The sequence below is a fragment of the Peromyscus eremicus genome, unplaced genomic scaffold (genome assembly GCF_949786415.1).
Source record: "Peromyscus eremicus unplaced genomic scaffold, PerEre_H2_v1 PerEre#2#unplaced_58, whole genome shotgun sequence".
Lineage (NCBI taxonomy): Eukaryota > Metazoa > Chordata > Mammalia > Rodentia > Cricetidae > Peromyscus > Peromyscus eremicus.
Genome location: NW_026734302.1, coordinates 272,984 through 281,834, shown reverse-complemented (window position 1 = coordinate 281,834; position 8,851 = coordinate 272,984).

The window sequence follows — 8,851 nt, the reverse complement described above, 5'->3', positions numbered from 1 at the left end:
GCTTGGAAGACAGCACGAGAGACGTGAACCTGGATGGACGGAGGTGCGGGGGCGGGGGGCAGGGCCAAGGCGGCAATTGGCGGAAACTCGGGGGTGGGCGGCGACAATGGGGGGGACAGGGCGGAAGCTCGTGCAGGAGGCGGGGCTGGAGCCTCGGGCAGGCGGAGCCGGAAGCGGGGGTGGGGGGAGCACACAGCGTGGGCGGAGCGCTGCGGAAGCACACATGGGGGCCTGTTCCTCCCCCGCCGGGGATCTCCCTTGTTATTGTTATTGTTGGAAAAGCGTCAACAGGGCTTGGTTTGGTAAAACAAATTCAAGCCGATGAACGCAGTGTGAGGCCTTTGTTATTTTATTTTTGTTGTTGTCTGCGGAGATTTCCGTGGTCTTGAGTTGTGGCAATCCTGCTTCAGTCCCTCAAATGGCCAGGATTATAGGTGGGAGCCACCATACCCAGCTGCTCTATGCTGTTCTTAAGAAAAAAAAAATTATTTTATCATACTGGCCCAGGTGGGCGTCAAACTAACCATTTTCCTGCTTCAGTGTGTACTTATATCTACCGGCACCCACCACCATGCTTGATTTAAATTATTTGTTAAATGAAGCTTCACAGAGTTACTCAGATTGGGCTGGTAGTCAAGGTTGGGCAGCCTCCTAAATAGTTTGCTTCACAGACCTGGACTACCAGACCCTGTTAAATTTACTATTGAATTGTAAACACAAAATTCAGCATTATGAGTACTGTTTACATTGCTATGCAACAAGCCTTCCAAACATTTTTCATCTAAAATCCTAAAAGATTGTCCCAGGTGGTAGTTAAATGGTAAAGTGTGTAAGGGGGGGGGGACCTGAGTTTGGTCTCCAGCACCAAAACAAACAATTTTTTTTTTTTTTTGGTTTTTCGTGACAGAGTTTCTCTGTGTAGCTTTGCGCCTTTCCTGGAACTCGCTTTGGAGACCAGGCTGGCCTCGAACTCACAGAAATCCGCCTGGCTCTGCCTCCCGAGTGCTGGGATTAAAGGCGTGCGCCACCACTGCCCGGCCAAACAATTTTTTAAAAAGCTGAAACTAGACCCATTGAACAGCAAACCTGATTCCTCCTTTTTTCCTGACCCTGGTACCCAGGTTCTGCCTTCTCTTTCCATATAAACAGAATCATAAACCACTTGTTTTTGTGACTTTTATTTCACTGAAAATAAAACCTTCAAGGTTTACTGGAAAGGATTCTTTCTATTTTGATGTTGAATCATATGTCATTGAATTATGTACCACATATTCTTTGTGGGGAAAGGGATTTGTTTGGGAGGACAGGATCTCAATATATATATATATATATATATATATATATATATATATATATATATATATATATATATATATATATATATATATATATCTCCCAGACTATAATGTTGAACTCCAGGTTATCCTCAAACAATCCCAAAGTGTTGAGATTACAGACAGACGGGCTTTGTACCAGGGCTAGTTCAACGCACATTTTTTTTTTAATCTTAGATATTTGAGTTCCACCTCGTGCCTGCTGTGAACAAGGAGCTGCAGTGAATATGTAAAAGTTACTTCAATCGTAATAGCACACTCCTTTAATTCCAGCACTCAGAAGGCTGAGAGGCAGGTGAGTCTTTGTGAGTTCAAGGCCAGCCTGGTCCACATAGCAAGAGCTAAACCAACTGGAGCGGCAGGGTAAATCTGTGTCTCAAATAACTGTGTGTTGGGGACGGGGGTTGGGTGCATGGCATGGGTGTAGAAGCCAGGACAACTTGAGAGAATCAGTTCTTTCCTTCCACTTTGTTGATCCTACAAATCAAAAAACTATAGACACCTTTACCTGCTGAGCTATCAACCAGCCCAAATAACACAATTAAAGTATGATCAAAGGGCTTGAATATGCTGAGCAGTGGTGGCACACACCTTTAATCTCAGCACTCAGGAGGCACAGCCAGGTGGATCTCTATGAGTTCAAGGCCAGCCTGGTCTACAGAGCAAGACCCAGGATGGGCACCAAAACTACATGGAGAAACCCTGTCTCGGGAGGAATAAAAAGGCTTGAATATATATTTCTTTTCTTCTCAAAAGTGGGAAAATTTTCGTTGTTTATTTCTTGCATCCTATTTTGGATGACATCTTTAGCCTGAAATTATTTGTCATAGTCCTTCCTCACGACAAAACTGCAACCAATCACTTGAACATTTGTCTTGGGCCACATCTGAGCTCCCACACACCATACACAGACACACACAAGTACAGGAATGCCCCCAAACTGGCTGAGGGACTAGAGACATGCCCTTGTCTCCTCTTTAAAGAGTTAATCCACTGGGGTAGGTGAGGACTTGGCTAGCAGACCACCACTAGGAAGACTGGTTCATCTTAAGGTATTTTGCTTTTCCTGTCCAGAATTCCCACCCCCTAACATGTCTCCACTAGCTGAGCTGCCTCGTGGTGCCCCCAAGCCAGCCTGCCTTTCTGAGGCCTATTTCTTTTTTTTTTCTTTTTTTTTTTTTCAGATGCTGACCAGAGGATTTGCAAAGCTCCCCTCCAGGGCATGTGGCTCCGTGCCACTGTGTGACTGACCTCCGTGAGGCCTTATCTCAGGCAACATGGGGTTTGTTCCTTCTCTTCTCCATTTTCCTTCTCCTTTCAAGCTTGGGAGTTCACCTGGAGTTTTCCTTTTAAACCTAATAAATTGTCCCCCAGCTTCTGTTGGTGTCCATTCTTAAATGATTTTACCAACAAAACTAAGAACCCTGAGGAAGGTCCCCGATTTCTCAGATATTCTGTAACAGCTCTGCTGGGATTCCCAAGGTTTCAGGAACATTCCTTTCCTGTCCTTTAATTCTTTAATTGGCAGAAAAGGCTGTTCCTGTGACTCTGGACTGATCAAGACAACACAGCAGACGTGAGCTGGAGCGGGGCACATACAAGAGTTGAGCTGTGGGAGAGGACCGGCTGAAGGAGAGGACCAGCTGACACGCTTGTTTTCCCGGTTGGCAAACTGTGTACAGCTTGTACTGTTTCCTTTCCTCATCCTACAGCTGCAATCTCTTTTGATCTATTTCCTGTTGAGAATGTTTTGCAAGTTTACACATGATGATTACAAGCAGGTATAGGCCCTCCCAGTTACAGGCCCTATCCAGGACAGAGAGGTCTCCATTATCAGAAAATAAATACCTTCACGTGGTCATCATATCTGCTACTCCCTTTGAAATGGCCCAAACAGAACACTACACAGTGGATATGAACTTCAGATTTATTTAGCCAAGAACTTGGAAGGGATAAGGCCAGAGATGGCTTATGGAGACCTGCTGTGGGCAGTTACATCTTTGTACCTCTTTGCTTGCAGGAATTCAGCAGAGTACAGAGCACCTGCTAAGTCTCTATTCTTCCATTCTTCTTCTTCTTGTTTTGCTATAATTACTTTTATAGATAAATTGTAAAAGCAATGATTGTATACCTACTATGCAGATTCCAAATGGGTGCATTTTCCCTCTTTTTTCTTTTTGATGGGGGTGCACTAGGAATTCAACCCAGGAATTTTTTTTTGAGACAGTGTCTCATTGTGTTGCCCTGGCTAGCCTTGAACTCACTATGTAGTGTTGAGTATATTTTATCACACTGAGAACCCCAACATTGTATTATTTACTAGAAAAACCTGTTTCTAGTTTTGGTGTGGCTCAGCTCTAGAATACACCTTTAATCCAAGAGCTTTCTGCTTGAATATTGTAAACAGGCTTAAATAAAGTCAACCCATAGGTCAAGAGGCAGAGCAAGCAACCAGTTTGCAGGAAAAAAAAAACCATAGAGAATAAGAGAGAGTCGGGAGGACACATAGACCCACAGGAAGTAGAAGGGAAGGACATTCAGTTTGAAGTGTTTTGTTAGAGATGGCGTAGGAGAAAGGCCTTTTTTTCTGGGACATCAGCAGAGGAGGGTCATCTGGGTACCCACTCTGCCTCTGAGCTAGCAGATATTCACTCCAGTGTCTGGTTCCCAAGTCTTTTTGGTAAAATCGAACAATTGAGATTTAGTTAAACCACAGTGTAGACCAAGCTGGCCTTGAACTCACAGATATATACTAGCCTCTGCCTCCTGAATATTGGGCTTTAAAGGCCTGCTCCACCACACTTGGATTTTTTTTAAGATTTTATCTTTATGTGTATTAATGTTTTGCCTGCATGTAAGTGCACTCCATGTGTGCATGATGTCCTGGAGGCCAAAAGAGGGAGCCATATCTCCTGGAACTGGGGTTTACTTACAGTTGTGAGCTGTCATGTGGATACTGGGAATTGAACCTGGGTCCTCTGCAAGAATAGCTAGTGCTCTTACCTAGTGAGTTATCTTTCCAGTCCCATCTCTTTCTCTTCTTTGTTTGTTTGTTTTGTTTTGTTTTGTTTGTTTGTTTTTTTTCTGGAAACAGGGATTCCCTCTGTAGCTCTGGCTGTCCTAGAACTTACTCTGTAGACCAGGTTGGTCTTGAACACAGAGATTCCCCTGCCTCTGCCTCCCAAGTGTGTGCCACCATTGTCCAGCTTCTTTATTGCTTTTTAAAATAAAACTTTTAGTTTAAAGATAGAGATTCCAGGCTAGCCTTAATTCATTATCTAGCCTAGGCAAGCCTTGTAATCCTCATGAATCAGTCTCCTGAGTTGCTGGGACATGGGCCTGTGTCACCAGGTCTGGCTTTTTTTTCCCCTTTTCCTGAGATAGGGTTTCTCTATATAGCCTTGGCTGTCCTGCTGTCCTGGAACTCAGTCTGTAGACCAGGCTGGCCTCAAACTCACAGAGATCTGCCTGCCTCTGCCTCCTGAGTGCTGGGATTGAAGGTGTGTGCCACTACCACCCAGCTCTGGCTTCTTTATTAGGATTTTTTGTAAGGTTTTATTTTTAATTACATGTATATGTGGGTGTACTATGTGGATGTGTGCACATCACTGTAGTGTCCCCAGAGGCAAGAAGAGAGTGTTGAGTCCCCTAGAGCTGGAGTTACAGGTGGTTGTGGGCGTTACACCATGTGGGTGCCAGGAAATGAACTCAGGTGCTCTGGAAAAGCAATATGCCTTGTGTCTTTAACTGCTGAGCCCCCTCTTCAGTCCCCATATTTCACATATTTTTGAAGATAAGCCAGAGGAGCTGGGCCTGGTGGCACAGGTTTGCAATGCCAGCTACCGAGAAGCAGGGTGATTACAGAAAGTCTGTGTCCTAGCAAAAACTCAACCAAGGCAGCTTAAAGCATGTAGTATGCAGTTAAATGCTTTTTTTAAAAACTAAATATCTTCATTTATATTATATGAATGTTTTGTCTGCAAGTATGTCTGTTTGTCATGTGTCCCTCAGAACAGGGCATCAGATTCTCTGGAACTGGAGTTAAGCAGCCGTGAGCCACTGTGTGAGTACTGGGAGTTGAACCTGTGTCCTCTGCGAGAGCAGCCAGTACTCTTAACCACTAAGCCGTCTCTCCAGCATCCTATGATTAAACTCGAAATTAAATAAATAACATCCAGCACAGTGGTGTAAGCCTGTAATCCAGAACACTTGAGGACTGAAGCTGAAGGATTTCAAGTTTGAGGCCAGCTGGAGCTACCTAGCTCTTTTTTTAAAAAATTAATGAATTATTCCACTAGGAGTAGAACCAGAATCCAAACCAAAATGTAAGTAAAAGCACCATCAACAGAAGAACTTCCAGATGAGTTCATTCATTCGTTTCAAGTGGATAATTATGGAAAATTCACTTAGGGTTGGCAACGTCAAGCAAATATGAGGTAATAACATACCTGATGGACTCTGAGAGGTGGAAAGCTTCATGAGTTGGTGGTTTGCATGCTGTTTAAGTATTATTCAATGGCTGCTGTGGAAACAAAGAGGCTCGATCTGTCTGGTGAGTGTAGATTAGGGCATCTTCCTAGTTAAAAAGAACAAGAAGCTTAAAGCCTGGAGGCAAGAACTCAGTGGTCAAGGTTGATAGAAACCTAATGAGTGCACAGGGCAGAGCACCTTCTAAAGACACTGGGGGCAGGGACATCTCAGACCATGATCCATGTGCTCATGGGAGAAAAGCCCAGTTAAGGGTCCATCACCAAGAGACTCAGCTGTCAAACAGAAACACCTCTGGTCATTCCGGATGTCCCGCCCCCACAGCAGTAGTTCTTTTTGCTTTTCCCTTGGTGTGTGTGCATCCATTTGTGTCTGTGTGTGAATGCAAGCATGGGTACGTCCCGACACATGGTAGATGTCAAAAGACAACCTTGGTGTTGGGTCTCACCTTCCAGCTTATTTGAGAAAAGGTCACTTGTTCACCTCTGTGGATGGATGAAGGACTAGCTGCACTGGGAGCTTCTGGGAGTTCACCTTTCTCATCTCTCATCTCGCAGCTTTGTGTGGGTTCTGGGGGAGTTGAACTCATGTTCTCAGGCTTGATAGCAACTGCTTTACCCCCACGCCATCTCTCTAGCCCCTTTCCTTCCTTTCTCAACCCCATTCCAAAAAATTTTCCCCTTGACTATTGATCCTTCCCATTTCAATCTATTATTATGTCCCCTTACATCATGTCCTGTATTGACTCCATAAACACCTCCAAACTTCAGAAGATGCTTCTGCTCTGTAAACTATGGCCCCTCAAATGTCCCCTGGCTTCATAGATTCAGGTGTTGTATCCTGTGTTAAACTGTCTGTCTTCTCTGATATCAAGGCATTGGTAAACTCGGAGTGTTTATCATTGCTTTTTGGGGGTACTGGGAAAAAAGCCCCCAAAAGCAAGTGTTCTGTTAGTGCTCTACACCTCAATTCCAAACTCTGGGGGTTATCTGTTTCATGGATGTGGAGTCTGAGAGTAAAGCCTCAACTTATCGTTCATGAAGTATGACTCAAAACAGCACCTCTACTGCAAGACTACTACTGTTGGACATGGCTGTCCCATGGCTCTCATGAACCCCCATATCCATCTACATGATAGAGATCCATTCTTCCAGTTGATCCTTTTGTCTCCTTTCCCACATTTCCATGAGCAAATCTTGCCTTTTACCTCTGCTTCCAAACAGGCATGTCCAGAGCCCAGCACCTTCTTACTGTTTCCAGTTTGACGCCCAGGGCTGGGCTGGGCCACCATACCCCTCACCTGGATTTATGAGGAACTGTCTTAGGGGTGGTCTGTCCTTGTTCTCCCCACAATCCCACTGAAACCAAACTTACAGTGGGCTGATACTCAGATCCTTTCAGGGGTTCTTTCTCTTCATTCTAGACACAGGATTGCACCCGTTTCTGTTTCTACCCCCAGCCCACCCCCATGCCATTTGTATGCCAGGCAATGATTGTACCCTCTCAGGTACATCCCAGCCTATTGATGTCTCCTGAATACAACACATTCATTTCTGTCTCAGGACATCTGTGTTTGCCGTGTTTCCCCTACATATCATAACTGCTTTCCTATTTCTTTCTGCTCAAGCTATGAAATTTTCTCTGATTTTATTATAATTGAGGAGGATGTTTACTCCAAATAAAACAAAGCCTCTCCTTCTATGGCCTCCCCATCCCCACTCTGAAACTCTTCTTTTGGGGGTAGAAAGGTGACAAGGTCTCTCTCTGTAGTCCTGGAACTCACTCTATAGTCCAGGCTGGTCTTGAACTTACAGAGATCTACTTGCCTCTGCCTCCTAAGTGCTGGGATTAAAGATGTCTGCCACCACACCTGGCCCAAAACTTTTAACTCTGCTTTCTTAGTAATTCTCACCATATGGCTAGATATACTTAAATTTTTTTTTTTGAGACAGGGTTTCTCTGTGTAGCTTTGGCCTTTCCTGGATCTCGCACTGTAGACCAGGCTGGCCCGAACTCACAAAGATCCACCTACCTCTGCCTCCCAATTGCTGGGATTAAAGGCGTGCACCACCACCGCCCGGCAAAATTTTCATTATATATATTGTGTGTGGATGTGTGCAGATGTGTGTGGATGTGTGTGTATGTGTGTGGATGTGTGTGCATGTGTGTGCATGTGTGTGGATGTGTGTGCATGTGTGTGGATGTGTGTGCATGTGTGTGCATGTGTGTGGATGTGTGTGCATGTGTGTGCATGTGTGTGCATGTGCCACAGAACATATGTGGAGTCAGAGGACGACTTGCAGGATGTTTGTTCTCTCTTTCTACCAAGTGTGTCCTGGGGACTGAACTCAGATTGTTGGGCTGGGTGACAAGTACCTTTACTGGCCATCCCACAGGTAAATATTTTGTAATGTTTGAACATGAATCCTGTGAGATAGACACTCATTTATTTTTCCATGAATGAAACCAGAGCTGTAGTCCCACAGCAGAGGATGGGGATTCACATTTAATTAAGTATTTAATAAGTATTTGTAGATGGATGAATGATGACATGTCTGTAGCTAGAGTTTTCTTGCCTGGCCCATGGTCAAGGCAAATCTCTCTCACCTGCCAGTCCCACAGCCTCAGACCCAATCAAGTAAACACAAAGACTTATATTGGTTACAAACTGTATGGCCGTGGCAGGCTTCTTACTAACTGTTCTTACAGCTTAAATTAATCCATTTCCTTTAATCTATACTTTGCCACATGGCTCGTGGCTTACCGGCATCTTCACAAGCTGTTTCTCATCCTGGTGGCTGGCAGTGTCTCTCTGACCCAGCCTTCCACTTCCCAGCTTTATTCTCCTCCTTGTCTCGCCTACACTTCCTGCCTAGCCAATGGCCAATCAGTGTTTTATTTATCGACTAATTAGCAACACATTTGCCATATAGAACATCCCACAGCACATGTGTTTGGCACACAGGAGTCTTGTAAAACCTACTTGTGTGAATACTGTTAGGTCCCAAACCTGGACAAATGGCTGAGGT